The 16,030-nt window shown below is 37.0% G+C and overlaps 2 long non-coding RNA genes across 3 annotated transcripts in view; one reads left to right on the top strand and one right to left on the bottom strand.

Moving 5' to 3' along the window:
- Window positions 1–1,374: 1,374 nt before the first annotated feature.
- Window positions 1,375–10,030, bottom strand: LOC134736880 (uncharacterized). The gene is made up of 3 exons (XR_010121301.1): window positions 9,764–10,030; window positions 4,352–4,420; window positions 1,375–1,465 (listed from the first exon to the last, which is right to left on the bottom strand). It is a non-coding gene; the product is annotated as an uncharacterized lncRNA (long non-coding RNA).
- Window positions 10,031–10,085: 55 nt separating this feature from the next.
- The window catches only part of LOC129484382 (uncharacterized), a 29,212-nt gene continuing 23,267 nt past the window's right edge, over window positions 10,086–16,030 (top strand). Inside the window, exon 1 of one of the 2 annotated variants that reach the window (XR_008658429.2) lies at window positions 10,086–10,192. This is a non-coding gene — a long non-coding RNA (uncharacterized lncRNA). The remainder of the gene's footprint in view (window positions 10,193–16,030) is intronic. The other variant, XR_010121300.1, reaches the window with a different exon arrangement.

Here is a 16,030-nt window from a genome sequence, read left to right on the forward strand (position 1 = left end):
CTTACCTCTAGTAGAAATGTTTCTCTTCTCTCACTCCACAGTATCTTATTATGGCTCTAATTGGCACTGGTGAAGTTTGCTTTCTACGCAATTAACAGCGTCTTTGTCTTATCATCCCACAAGATGAGTGAAGAGGAAAGGGAAGAGGCTGGGTTTCATACATCTCCAAAGACCCAGCCTTCAGCATAAGGGGTGGGGGGGTTGATAAGAGAGGGATGAGGGGGGAAAAGAAGGAGGAGAAAAAGGACAAGGAGAAGATAGCAAATATAACAGCTGGTGAATCTATTAATAGTTACAGCGTATGTGAATATCCATCAGAACTTTCTATTTTTGTGTAGTTTTGAAATTTTTCAAAACAAAATGTTGAAAAAAATGAAAAAAAAATCACTTAATATGGCTTGCAAGTTTAAAACTAAGGTAAATTCCAGAGTAAGAAATAAAATCAGGACACAAATCAAAATTAGGCTTCTCAACCTCTAGAGACCACAAATTAGCTTTTAGGAGTTACAAACCTCAGGAAATTTTAAGTACAAGTTTTGTGTCAGTGCATTTTTCTAGGGAGAAAGGTTTTAACTCTTTCATCAGATTTTCAAGGGGTTTGTAACACCGCTATACACCCCCCAAAGTATTAAAATAGTAACCTAAAGAGAACTTGAAACAAAATGCTATTGCCAGACATGGGGATCAATGGCCATAGAATGATGGACTGAATTGATCAAATTTCAGAGACAAAAAATACCTTGGTGATCATGTAGCCCAGACCTCTACATCCAGATGGGGAAACTAGACCCAAAGAGAGGTCAGGGAGTTTGACTCCAACAAATTTAACATGTTTCAATGGTTCATAAATGACAACCAGGCCCACAATGTTCTCCTTGTGCCGTGGGGAATTCTCTCCCAGAAAAGCCATCCTGAAAAAACATGATCAGACAATGGTCATCTTGTCAGCCCTCACAGACAAGAACTTGCATCTTTATTCTGAACCAAATGACTGCATTCTTACAGGCTGATTGAAAAGAAGGCTTTGTTGAGAGGGATATGGGTGTCTCGATGGGATCAGGGACACTCTCAGCTGTAAGGTAGAAGAAGCAGGCCACTAACTAAGATTGATGGATGGTGCCAGCCCTGGCAGGCCAAACACAATGCAGCGATGGCCAAGTCAGGGAACAAAATTAGTTTGCAAGATTAGAACGTATTAACACAAGTCAGACAAATATCATGTCACAGTTCTTCACCGTAATGCTGATTGGCAGGCAAGCATTTCTGATTCTGATGGCCACGGAGGCGAGGCATCTGCAATCTGTTTCGCATGACATCCTGCTGCTGGTAAATCCCCCCTGCTGGAGAAGCCAGCTTTTCTTAGAAAACTGTGTCCCCTGGGTCTTGTTTGGCAGGTCCCCAGGCCAAAGGTGCTTGGCAAGATGGGAGAGGGCAGGGAGGATGTGGCAGCTGTCAAGAACTTTAGCTGAAGAGGAAAAGAAGGCTTTCTGAGCTCAACACAAGTACCTGAGGATCACTCACAAGCCTGTTACCAGGATGAAGATGACAGGAAGGTGCAAGAAACATAATCCTGGCCTCAAGAAATGTCCAATCCCACTGGGGAGCCCCTACCTACACATGTGGCCAAGTTCAATAACAATGCAAAACAGGCCAGAGTCAGAAAGGCCATTCCTTGGCTGAGCACCATAGAGCTGATTCTAATGAATGCCCACTGCTCTACTTACTTTTCTCTGGACCCAACAGGTGGTCAATAGATCAGCATGGTAATTTTATTACCATTCAAGCTACAGAAATTTGGAAGTAGTCATGACCTACTTATACCCAAGTCCTGGGTGGTGCTCTTTCCTCATTGGTTTGTATTCTTTGAAATTTTTAGTGTGAGTCTTCTAACTTGATTTTGTTAAATATTGAATAAATATAAAAGAGTATTTGTAAAAATATTTGTATTAGTCCAGGTTATTATACTGCAGTGACAAACAACCCTAAAATAGTCATGACTTGGCACAATAAACATGGACTTCTCATCTCTGCAAGATCAGCTGCTGGCCTGGACACTTCTCCAGAGTTACTCTCCATGCAATGGCTAGGCAATTCAGACTGCTATGATCCTGTGGCTCCCCCATCTCAACATGAGGCTATGGAAAAGAAGGAGTTATCCAGAGGGTCATTCACTGACTTTTTCATGCTTTGGTCCAGAAGTAACACACACGCACTTCACACACACACACACACACACACATACATACACACACACACATCAATCCTGACTACAACTTATTAGCTTGAACCAATTCCATGGCCTTGCCTAACTTCAAGGAGGTAGAAACTGGGAGGAAATAGATGGAATGCCTTTGACACAATATTTGAGCATAGAGCAAACATCCTTGTACTCATCAACGAGTTTAAGAGAGAGAACATTTTTATTACATATGCTCTGTGTTCTCTTATCAGATGCCAATTCTTTTTCTTATCCTTCAGACATAACTATCTTCCTGAATTTTGTATTTATCACTTCTTCATTTTTCTTTATAATTACATTACACATTTTTGTATCCTTAAACAACATACTGTTCAGTTTTGCATTTTTAAAATTTCATGTAAATAAAATCACACTGTATGCGTTTTGTGACTTCTTTTGCTCAGCCTTGTTTTATTAAGATTTATTCATTTTTTTCTGTACAACATCAATTCATTAATTTTCATGGTTTTATAGATTTCCACTGAAGGAATATAACAAAATATTTATCCGGTATACTGTTGAATGGATGTGTGGGTTGTCCAGGTTTGGACATTATAAGGGGTGCTGATACATGCATTCTTATACTTGTCTCCTGATGGATTTGACCAAACATTTCTCTACAGAAAGTTTTCTAAGATGGAATATTCAAGAAGAAGTAAAAATGACGAGCAAGTAAATTATTGAATATGTGAATCTAAACAAATTTTGACTATGTTAAACAAAATTACAATGTCTTATAAGTAAAAAAAAAAAGGATAAATATACCAAAACAATAATATTCTCTGGTAAGTACTGATTGAAGATAAAATATTCTAAGATCCTTGTAATGTTTGGGAGGGTAGTAAATATACAGCTTACCTTTTGACTTTGACAAATTAACCATGCATGACACATTTCCAAGGTAACCACCAAAAAAAGAGAAGTAGAGATAAAAAAATACAATGAAGGAAAAAATGTCCAATTCAAAAATAGGCAAGAGGCAATAAAGAAAGCATTAAATAAGGTGATAGAAAATGAATGGTTACAATAAATGTAAGAAGGTTGGGCCAATTTAATGACAAGTATTGTCAGATTGATTTCAAAAAATCAAACACATCTTTGGATAGGAGATGCCTCCAACAAGTAGCACAGGGTCCCCAGGCATGGCTCTTGGGGACTAAGATGTGACCCAAATGGGACATCTACCCTCAGTCTGTGAATCTGAGGCTCCCAAGACTTTGTTCTGAATACCACACTTATTTTTTGAACTAAATGGGATCTTTCCTTGTTTGTCCCTGGACTGGAATAGCTTCAGTTGGACTCACATTTTCTTTAAATCTTAGCTTCAACCCAGCTCTCAAACCATCTGTTTTTGTTGCAATTTATAAAGTTTTCTCATGAACGTAGTAAAGAAAAGCCATGCCTAAAATAACTAAAATATGTGTTTAAATGGAAGTTGGAGATAAGCAGATTTGCTGTTGCATTGGCTATGGGTTATTTTTAAAAGGAAGAATTGGGTGCAGGTATTAATACAAGGCTTTTGGTCTGAGTAACTGGAAGGAGGGAATTGCCTCCATCTTAGATGAAGATGACCATAGGAGTAAAGGACAAACCCTCCCGGAGATGAAAAAGCATCCAGGCCATTGGCTATAAAGGAATTTCATCTCTTGAAAAGCATTTATATATGAGTCCTTGGTGAAGAATTACAGACAAGAAATTCAGGCTTTAGGGAATTTGAGGATAACCTGGCCCAAGGATGTGTGTGGGATAACCCCAGGGGGCACCATTTAACTATACCACATTTTGTAACACAGTGGCCCTGGCCTGACCAATCCTATTTGGAAGAGTTGTGTAGAGAGAAGAGTGAATCTGTACAGGAATTACCTGTAATTAAAAGCTACCTTTGTGAAAAGTGAACTGCCCTGTAGTAGAACTTGCCATGGTATCAAGTCTGATACTGACTTAGAACCCAACCTAATCAATAATGTAAAAAAGTTGCTTCTTTATTCCTGTAAAACCATAAATATTAGATTTATGGGAAAAATATTGATTTCCATGGAGCTCAGCAATAAAGACTTGAACAGAGACAGACAAGATCATGTAGGATGCTATTCAAAAGATGATCTCACTTACCTAGTTCAGATCATCTTCTTTACACGTGTTCCTGCTCATCACTGCCATTGAAGAAATTTCCATGAAAGTCTGTGAAGAAAAAGAAACAAACAAAAAAAAACCCATCAGGAATTCCAGCCAGCCATGGATGGAGAATAAAAAGTACCACATCACTGCCAAGGAAGGAAAAATGTCCTCTGGAAAATGGCGAAATTGAAAGCATTACACCGTAAGTGCCTAAAGATGGTTGGGAGACCTTGGTCATTCAATTTCAGATTAGGAAAAAGAGGCAATAGTATCTCAAAAAGAGTCTTGGAACATGTAGAAGAAGCCATGAAGTCTCATAACCATGACTAATTGAATATTTAATAGGCTACTTTAACATCTAATAGGCAAAAATTTAATCAAAGTGCCCATTCCAAAAGGATAACAGTATCTAAATGTTTGAGCACCTGGAAGGGGAAAAGTATTACTATATTAATAAAATAATAACTATTTAATGAAATAGATAATACCTTTGAAAACAAAATTGTTGACATACTGAGTAGGGTAACATTGTTTGACAAGCAGGGACTGCAAGTTAATTGGATATTTTATCGTAAGGAATTCAGATTCAAATAAATGCAAAAATGTAAAAATTGCAGAATACCTTGTATTTCTCTGTATCAATAACAGATGTTACGTTTTCTATACTAATTTGAAGTTGATAATGTAGGTATTTAGAGTAATTCTTACTTTCAAACAGCATTTTTTCAAGAAACTAAAGCTATAAGAAAAACTGCTATAGTATCCATATAGTCTTATGAAATTTCAGCCTTTATGACCACTGCTAAGGATTAGGTTGAGGTTACAGTACTGTTCTAAAAATGCTGTGACTGAGGAACTGAAACATACATAGACAGACTCTGAATAATCAGGTAATTTGGCCAATCCTGATGTGAACAACAAATAGCTTGGGGCTTAAAGTACTTAATTTCTTGATGCCATAGCAAATTCTTTTTCAGCAGCATTGTTTCTTCCAGACTGGTGAAGGCAAACACGTTTTGTAATTCAAAGAATTGCTGATATCTCAATTCATTTGTTTTAAAATATTATTTGTCATTTTAGAGACTATAACTTCTGCCATCTTGATTTTCAGATTCTTGAATCTAATTGTTTCCAGCATGAAAAGAGTTAATGATCCTTCACTGATCAAGAATCATATCTATTTAAGTGGAACAGTCTGAGTCTATTTCATAGTCATCACCTAAAACACGTCAACCAGATTTTTATTATGTGTTGAAAGACAATCTAAAAGCAAGAAAGGATTTTCTGACTAAAGTAGTTTCTTTATAGTCAGTGAATATCTGAATTCTGTAATTAATAGAAGGGCAACTTCTGCTTTGGGCCAAGATGTAGTAACAGGGACTAGACTTGATTCTCACCTGAAGCAATTAAAATCTTGGAAAAATATACAAATCAATTGTTTTCAGACACAGGACATCATCAATGTGGGACAGTAAATTCTCTGAGAAAGAGGAAACAAATGAAGTGAGACCTCTGATTGTACCATCTGACCACCTAATGAGTGTTTCCAGGCTACAGTGCAAGGAGATGGAATGCAGGCAGATGTTGGTAGTCTTCCTGAAATGAGAAGATGGTATTAGAAGTCCAAGAAGCCAAGGCAGCTAGAGTTGATAGGGCAGATTATCAGTGATGAGAGAGCTACACAGAGAGAGAGCTCTGAAAATTATCAAACTGTTTTCAAATAACTTAACTACATCCTACACAAAGTTCAAAAATATTTATATGAAGACAAAATATATAGTACCCCTAAAGCAAATTCACAACTTCTTACATCCAACCAATAATTAGCCTTGCAAAGAAGCATGAAACTAGAACCCATAATAAGAAAACTCCATCAATAGAAACAGATCTGAAAATGACACAGCAGATTGAATTAGCATAGAACAATATTAAAATAGTTACTATAAATATACACTATATCTTCAAGAAGGTCGAGTATGTTAAGAAGGTAGAAGAAAGAGCATTTGTTTGTTTCTTTTGTTACTTTTCCCCTTCCAGGTGCTCAAATATATCTGATAGATTTATTTTTAAAAGACCCAAATTGAACATCTAGAGATATAGCCCACAAAGTCTGAGATGAGAGTATATTAGATAGCACTAACAGCAGACTAGATAATCCAGTAGAAAATTTTAGTGAACCTGAAGACATAGCAATATAAATTATTCAAAATAAAATAAAATTTTAACAAAAACTAGGGGGAAATGAATAGAGTATGAGTGAGCTGTGGGAAATTTTCATTCAGCCCAATATGCACGTAATTGGAGTCCTTGAGTGAGAGAAGAATGAGTGAATCAGAAATAGTATTTGAAGAAATAATGGCCAAAATCTTTTCAAATTTGATGAAAACAATAAACAGATCCAAAAAGCTGAAAGAATTCAAATTACAATAATCATTATAATATGCTCTACATACAGCATATTATAACCTAATTGCTTAAGACAGATCATGAAGAGAAATATTTTGAAACCACAAGTGATCAAAGACACATTATATAGAGGAGCAAAGATAAGAATGACAGCAGACTTCTCATCAGAAACAATATAAGCCAGAAGGCAGTGGAGCAAAACTGGGGCTAGAGGAATGGTGGACAAAAAAACTGTTAACCAAGAATTTCTTTTTTTTTTTTTTTTTTTTTGAGACGGAATCTTGCTCTGTCGCCCAGGCTGGAGTGCAGTGGTGCAATCTCGGCTCACTGCAAGCTCCGCCCCAAGAATTTCATATCCTGCAAGAAATAGTTTTTCAGACACACAGAAGCTGAAAGAATTCAACACTGGTAAATGTATATGCTACAAGAAATTTTAAAAGTTCTTCAGTCAGAAGGAAAATGATACTAAACAGAAATCCGAATTTACATAAAGGAATAAAACATGCAATAATGGCTTCTATTTTCTGCTTCATTGATTAATAGAGACTGATGTAGCATATAGCCCATCATCTCTGAGTGTCTTCCTATCTTCCACTCTTTAACCCAATCATGAAATCTTTCTCTTCTAAACTTACCTGGGAAACTTGTATGAAGTGGTTGGGAAAGTGGATTGGATGTTAATATTGGAACTTCTGAAATATATGAAGAAAAATATACCTTCCTTCAGAGACCTTTTCCACTTTATGATGAAAGCAGTGTTCAGACTTTCCATTTTGTATGTGTACTGGAGCATTTCATTGCTCACTAATCTTGGGTACAACTAAAATAGTGTACTTTTCTACCAAAAAGATGTGCATAATAAGATAGCATCTAATTTGGACACAGGATTTTATATAGTCTGCTATAGTAGCCAAGGTATATAGGAAAAATATTTGCCTTTCTTATAGCACCTCATTCTACCCACTTAAGAAATATTCTTCTTGTCTTTACTAGTCTACTCTCTGTAAAATTTAGTAATTCATTCTTCACAGATGATGGACCTAACCAAGAAGTCTCTATTTAGCAATAAGTGACCTTAAAATTGCTAATAGATCCCTATGAAGGCCAGTGCAGTTCCTAAGACATCTGGAAATGTTTTTATTCTGGTGCATGTCCTTGCAATTCAAATCCTGAATAATGTGCAAAGTGTTACTTTTTTTTTTTTTTTGAGATCACATCATATTGATCTTGGTCTTATTCTAGAAAGGCCTTTATTTTAACCTATTTTATTCCCTTCTCCAAAAATACAAATATTCCCTAAAAATAAAACTAACTCTTGGTTAGATTACTTCTTCTCTACATCTAAGAAGCATTTTGAGATTTCAATCCTATATTCTGCTTCATCATCCCCTATTCCTGGAAATCATGTCAAATCTTGAGCAAATATGTATGTGGTCTCAGGCTCATTGGACTTTGTCACTATGAGTATCTGCAGAAACTCCTAGCCTGAGAGAAACACAAGACTCTTGGAAAATTTCACTGAGGCAAAGGATTTCATGTACTTTTAAGTTTTAGGAAAATTTTACTATGATGACTGAAAAAAATGCTAAAATAGAAGGATACAGAAGGATTAAAAGTAAAAAAAAAAAAAGCAAGAACAATTTAAAAATATATACCTAAAAATACCTACCATACCAAAAAATAAATAAAGATTTTTTAGTGAAATATAAAATAAACATATAATAGAAAGAATATACAAAACCAAGAATTAGTACTTTAAATAAACTAGTAAAATTTACAAGCTTCTGGCAATATAAACAATAAAAGCCCAAAAATACTAGAAATGAGTAATAGTACATAATTCAGACTCAGTAGAATTTAAAAGGTAATAAGGGGATATTTTGAAAGTTTTATGCTAATAAATAATTGAAACATGAATTAAAATACAATTTACCAAAGCTGACTCTAGAAAAAAAAAAAAAAAAAAAGGTGAATCGTGCAATAATCCCTAAATAAATTGAATTGGTACTTCCAAAAATCTTCCCATAAAGAACACTAGATGATCTTATTGAGAAGTTTTACTGATTATTCAAAACATTTCTATCTTACAAATTATTCCAGAAACTTATATAACTTTTATTAAGAAGATAGCATAATTTTATTCCAAATCCTAACATAGATAAAATAAGAAATTTGATTGATGACCAGCAGACACTGCAGATGTCTTCTGCCTGAAGTACATTCTTCACAGTAAGTCTATTTGCATTCAAGGAAAATTTATAAAGACCTTAGAATACATTTATTCCACTCAGTTAAACATTATTGTTGTCACACATTTTAATTTAAACTTATTTTTCTTAATCTACAAAGCACTTACTACCGATTTATACAATGCACAACCTTTTTTACTTTTCATTCCTTGTTGCATTTCAGACCTTTTTTCTTGGGTCACATTTTTCTGCTTAAAACACGTTCTTTAGCATTTTCTTTTTTTTTTTTTTTTTGAGACAGAGTCTCGCTCTGTCAACCAGGCTGGAGTGCAGTGGCGCAATCTCGGCTCACTGCAAGCTCCACCTCCCGGGTTCACGCCATTCTCCTGCCTCAGCCTGCCGAGTAGCTGAGACTACAGGCGCCCGCCACTATGCCCAGCTAATTTTTTTGTATTTTTAGTAGAGACGGGGTTTCACCGTGTTCGCCAGGATGGTTTCAATCTCCTGACCTTGTGATCCGCCCACCTTGGCCTCCCAAAGTGCTGGGATTACAGGCGTGAGCCACCGCGCCCGGCATTGGTGACAAATTCTCTTAGTTACTGCTAATCTAAAAGTGCCATTCTCCCTTTATTCTTGAAAAATATTTCCAAAGAGTTACTTTCTGTTAGTTTGTGGTCAGCAGAATAATGCTGCCACCCCAAAGTTGTCCACACCTTCATGCCTGGAACCTGTTAATAGGTTACATTACATGGCAAAAGAAAACTTGCAGATGTACTTAAGGCTACTGGTAGATGTAATTAAGGCTACTGACCTTTGAAAAAGAGTCTCTTGGAGTATCCAGGTGGGTCCAATCTAACTAAAGGGGCCTTTCAAAGCCGAGAACTTCTTGTGCCTTCAGTCAGAGATACGCAGCAGCAGCTGCAGCAGAAGAGAGAGACAGCGAAAGGGAAGATGAAAAGATTCCAAGCATGAGAAGAATTTGACGTTCTATTGCTGGCTCTAGATCAAGGACCAGAGAGAGGCCTCCAGGATCTAATGGCTGTCCCCAGCTGACAGCCAGCAAAGAAACAGGAACTTCAGTCTTACAGCTGCAAGGAACTGGATTACGCCAACGACCATATGAGCTTGAAAGTGAATTCTTCCAATCAGAGCCCAGCTGGCTGACAGCTTGATTTCAGCTTTGTGAAACTCAGAGCAGAGAAACCAGCTGAGCCCACCTGGACTTCCTACCCACAGAACTGTAAGATACTACATTTGTATATTTTTAAGCTGAAAATTTTGTGATAACTTATTATAACAATAGAAAATGAATGCACGATACATTGACAGTATCATTTCACTTACAGCTTTCATTTTTGCTGTGAGAAACTGGCTGTTGTTCCAATTATCATTTCTTTTAAAGTAATCTGTTTTTTTTCCTCTGTCTACCTTTAAGATGTTGTCATTGTCTTTGATGTTCTGCAGTCTCATTTTTATATGTATACATACGGATTTCTTTTTATTTATCCTACTGAGAAATCATCACAGTTTCTGAATGGGATAATGATGATGATGTCATTCACCAATGTTGGAAGTTTTTGAGCCCTTACATCTTCAGATATGATCTCTGCCTGATTCTCTCCTCCTCTTCTGGAATTCCAGTTTCATATGTATTAAACCTGTTAACTCTGTGTTCAATTTTTCTTAATCTTTCTTCTATATTGCCCACAAGTACTCTCAAATGTACACCTTTCCAGATATATCTTCCAGTTCATCAGTTCACTATTTAGCTGCTTCTAATCTGCTTTTAAAAACATCTATTGGATTCTCATTTCAATTATTTTATTTTTTATTAACCTTAGAAGTTCCATTGTTTCTATTTTAAATCTAACTGGTCATTTTTAGTAGTTTTTCCCTTTGCAAATATTGTGAATTCACTTTGTATTTCTCTAAAAATTAAATATTCTTATTCATATTCTGTATCTGATGAGTCAGATATCTATATTCAGTGTAAGTCTAGCTCTTCTGATTTTTTTCGTCTCTTTCTCAGAGTGCTGTATTTCTCTTTGTTTCTCATTGGTATTTTGGACTGAGTTCGTATGTCTTTGAGCTTTGTCTGTGGAAATGCTTTGAGGCCTTGAAATTGTTTCTTCCATAGAGAACTGTGCTTTCATCTAATTAAAGAACCACTTTAATCAAAATTCTTGGGCTGGAGATTGTGTGTGTTTGTGTGTGTGTGTGTTTGTGTGTGTGTATGTGTGTGTATCACCCAGATAATGTAAATTAAGTCTGAAAACTCATGCGAGGGCCATCTTATGGCACAAATTCCCCTCTCTCTACTGGTGCCAAGAATCAAGACCAGCAGTTTCCCTTTCAGCCTTCTGGGTCAGATGACTGGGTTTATTTCTAACTCACCCTTATACTGAGGACAAAATCCTTTAGAGCCCCAGCTTTTTGCTGGGGGCTTCTCTTCAGACTCAGTATGTCCAGCAGTCTCTGGACTGTGTTTTCATCCAATAGTATTATGCGAGGCTGTTTTCCACCTGATTTATTAAATGCCTTTATGGTAAAAACGTGCCTCATGGATTTTCACTTTTGCTTAGTTCATGGCTTTTTACTCTCTTGCCAGCTCATTAAAGTCTTTAATCAGATGTTGTATATAACTTATTCACTGTTTTCCATTGTTTTCAGTGAGTGTCAATCAGGGTACCTCATCTCTGTCTTATTATTGGAAATGGAAGCTCCAGGCACCTTGCCCTTCTGCAAGATAAATTGTCCAAGGGGAGGCCAAGCTGCCACCTGCCTATTTTACTCTCTCTGGGATACCTTCTGAGGAACTAGGACCCAGAAAGGTGGGAGCCCTGTCTTGCACTGCAGTATTTTGATAGGCTTACTTGTCTGCTTCAGCCTGCTAGCTCTACTTGTCCCCTCCCTGAGGTCCAGTTCCACTGTTATCACTAGGCCAGATATCCTGCCATGCCTGCTCTGCAGTTCTGATCTTCCTCACCTCCATTACATGCACCTAAATCAGTCCAGCCTGATTCTCACACCTGCACAAAAGTATAGAAGTGGATTAGATCCTAAGTCCCTGAGTACACTTGATTTTTAATTGCTAATTTCTTTTCTGAGAGCTCTACCCCATTTTCCTGCTAATTTTCCCATCTTTCTCAACATTCTTCAAAGTTCTGTATCTTAACTTGTGCTAGAACCAAGTGCTGAAAACAATAGGTTCTAGGATGCAGCATGTAATAAGAAAGGAAGAAGCTCAAACTTTGGACTCCAAAATACCAAAGTTTGCATTTCAGATCTTCCACTTGGTAGTTACCACCTAACTCCCCTAAGCCTCTATTTCCTCATTTGTAAATATAACTTTGTCAGATTGTACCAGAGATAATAAAGTGTCTAATTCAAAACAGGTGCTTAATTTAAAATGCCTGAAGCAGTAAAACAAAGGTTATGGAGTTTATGTGGTCAATATTGTGTTACTTTATACTTTAAAGACTAGAATTTAAGCAATTACAGAAAGAATGAGAAGTCCTTGCGGTTACATATCAGCTCTTATATAAGAAAGTGTTATAAACTAGCAAAGGCCAAAATGTAACAGCAGCTAGTATGGGGTATAGAAAGAACTGAAAACTAGCACACAAAAACTAAAGCTAAAACTCAGAATATAGCAGAAAAAAAAAACCTGGATCAGAACCAGGCATACACGTGAAGACACTTAAAGGACAAGGAAGTTAAGGAACTTGTCCGGGATCAAGCAAGAAACAGAGCAGTCTGGCTCCACAAGCCAAGTTCTCAGTCTGTTTGATATGCTGCTTCTACAATGTGAGCAAACTTCTCTGCTCAGAATTTTCACTAACAAAGCCATGCAAGAACACACTATCAATTATCAGAGTTGATGCATGAAAGGAAACCTAATTTCCACCTTTGGTCCAGAGATTCCTGGCTTAGGGCCTAACCTTTGTGAGGCACTGGTGGATGCCACAGGCATCCAATATCTTTAGAATCTATATTAATTTGTAGCTCCTATATATAATTATATTTAAGCTAACTAACCGCAAACCATAAGAGGTGCTCCCAGAGCATCTTGCCCTTACCTCAGTCACAAAAGCTTTCTCCTCCCCTCATCGTGTGTTTATGCATCTGGCTCCAGGACTAGATGTGCATGTCTCAAAGGCAGGGAAAGTTTCCTATTCTTCCATTTATTTGTCCCCCAGGTCTATTGTAATCTCTATTACATCAATATAACACAATAACTATTTTAAATATAGGAATAACAAAAACAATGCATTTTGTTTTGTACCTTCAAGGTACTAGGCTCTGTGTTAGACACATCCCATATATTATTTCTAATTCTTACAACAACCATGTGAGCTTGATGTTATTCTCATTTCATAGATAAAGTACAGAGATATTAAATAATAGCCTCAGGTTAAATAGTAAGTGGCTGACTGAGATTTACATCCAGATCTAGATGACCCCCATACCTGTATTCTGTCTTATGACATCAAAAAAAGATACTAAATAAACATTTGCAAAATGAATAAATTAGATCATTACATTTCATCGTAAGAGTCCTTCTCAACTGCATTCTACTGTTGTCTTTTCAGGTACCCAGTCAATAGCACAATAAATGGGTGGACCCACATGACATTTACAGCCACTATCCTGTGTCCAGGGAAAGCAGGACTGGTTGGAAACTTGCCTTCAACATCTTAAAAAAAAAAAAAAAATAGAGAGTGAGCAGGGGTCAGGGTTTTGTGGATGTGGGCCGGCCTCCTTCAGGCAGGCTGGGTTGGGTAAGATCCTCTCCATTGCTCCATGGCTGCTGGATCCATGCCTACCTTGGATATAAAACCAAAGTTCCATCAATTTGGCCTTCACTTTTTTTCCCACTGATCATACTGCCATTTTCACCTTCAGATTCTCTCTCACATCCGAGTACGGAGAGGTGGTTCAAGTCTAAACACTGGGATTATGTGTACTTTCAATTGTTTAGGGACACAAAGAAAATCTAAGTAAAATCTGGTAATTTTTCTTTTAACCCAGCAATTATAATCAGATGTAGACAATATTATGTAAGGGAAAGCAAGCATAGGCTTTGAAGTCAGGTCAAACTGAATTCCTATCCTGAATCTGCTGCTTAATAGTCATGAAATTTGGAGAAAAATATCTAATCTCTTTGAGAAAAAGTTTTGCATCCATAGTATGGGCATAACAATATCTTGGAATGAAATTCAAAGATGCATGTAAACTGTTTTGCACATCAGTAAATGTTTATCTCCTTCCCTCATCCTGTTTCTTCAGCAGAAATATGAGAACTCTCATCTAAAAGTAGACAAAAATAATGAAAGTTGCTTAAAAATCCAATTTCAACTCAAACCATACAACTCTTTCTTATATCAGGAGAGTATGGAGTAAAAGAGAAACATTTTATTGTTTTGTCATAATCAATAGTTCCTTTTTAGGAGAAAAATATTTAACTCTATTATTATCTATAGAATAGCTTTCAACATGCATACCACAATAGAATTCTTTTAATTTTTTTCAGATAGTTCTACTCTTAAAAAAATTTTTCCTGTCAAACAAATTCCAGCTATTAAGTAACAATTTGCTTTCTTTAACAACAAAATCTAATGACTGCTAGAGCTTTTGATAGGGTGTATCCAACAAGCCCCAAGCAAAGGAACTTGTTTTCTTAGTTATCTCAGCTTCCTCCACTGGGCTCCTGGATCTCAATTTACATCTTTACAGACTCCCCCACGGATCCAGAGAACTGAGTTGTATTGGAATTTGATTCTGCAAAGATGTCCACACAGTAACTTTGTATCTAGAGCTCAGTGGACCAGGAGCTGACAAGATTTTCTTTCCTGCTACACAAAGAACAGAGCAGTTGCTGAGTTGAGCCCTGAAAACAAAGACCTTGTTTTGTATTGTTACCACATGGTCCCTTCCTCTCTCTTTGGAATTTGACAAGCAAATTGGCATTTGTGTTGCTGAGACTATCATAGAATAGTGATTGTTAATTATACCCTAGATGTCCTGCCTCATTCTGCCATGGATGTATTATGCTAAATGTGTGCAGTGAGCAAAAGATCTTAAATTTGATTTCAAGTTCCATATCTCAGCATGCTGACACACCCGCCCCAGGTCAGAGAGTCCCTAAAGGGGCCTATTGGGAGTTCTCCTGCTCCAGAATTTCTGGTTCTAACTTACACCAGGAAGTATTCAAAGGGTCCAGCAGATGTCAGTATGAATTCTTGAGTCTCTCCTGGTCAAGTATTAACAGATCAAATTACATCACCCACTGCCCAGGCGAGCTGTCTCTAGACAGGATATTGCAGGAGCTTTAGCTTCAGAGACAGTCTTTTCTATGAGGATCTACTCCTCTAATTGGTAAGATTCTGACCTTACATCTCAACCCCAGAGCTGGATGAGCGATTCAGTCACAATTATAAAGAAACTTCAAGGGATGAGACAAGTGAATAAAGTGGCTGTTTCTAAAAATAAATCTCTCTATGCCAGCTATCTGTTTTCTTCTGCGTAACTGGTCTCGATAGATTCTCAGCATCTTCAGTCTCTGACCCAGCAATTTCTTTCTTTATAACCAAAGACAGGCAGGGCTTTAGGTTGATTACAGCTTTAGAACCAGCAACCAGAGACAACACTGCCGGTCTTAGGTGTGCTGAGACACTCCTCTGAATATCTTTTTGATTCATTTTGGGATAGTTTACATATTTAAAAAGTACAGAGAATAATATAACAAACACCCATATGTCTACTACCTAATTTAGCAACTAATAACATTTTCCCATATATACTGCAGGTCTTTTATTTTATTATTAATGAAATAAAGGTCTCATTTGCTCCTCTTCAATCCTGTTCCCTTTCCTACCTCTCCAGGGGTAGACATTGTCTTGAAGTTCATGTGTATCTTTCCCGTGTGTTTTAGTTTCCTGGGGTTGCCATAGCTAAGTACCATAAGCCAAGTGGCTTAAATAACAGAAATTCATTGTCATGCAGTTCTGGAGGCTGGAAGTCGCAGATCAAGTGTGGGCAGGGCTGTGCTCCCTCTGAAGGCACTAGAGACGGATGG

The sequence above is a fragment of the Symphalangus syndactylus genome, chromosome 6 (genome assembly GCF_028878055.3).
Source record: "Symphalangus syndactylus isolate Jambi chromosome 6, NHGRI_mSymSyn1-v2.1_pri, whole genome shotgun sequence".
In the NCBI taxonomy this organism is placed as follows: Eukaryota; Metazoa; Chordata; class Mammalia; order Primates; family Hylobatidae; genus Symphalangus; species Symphalangus syndactylus.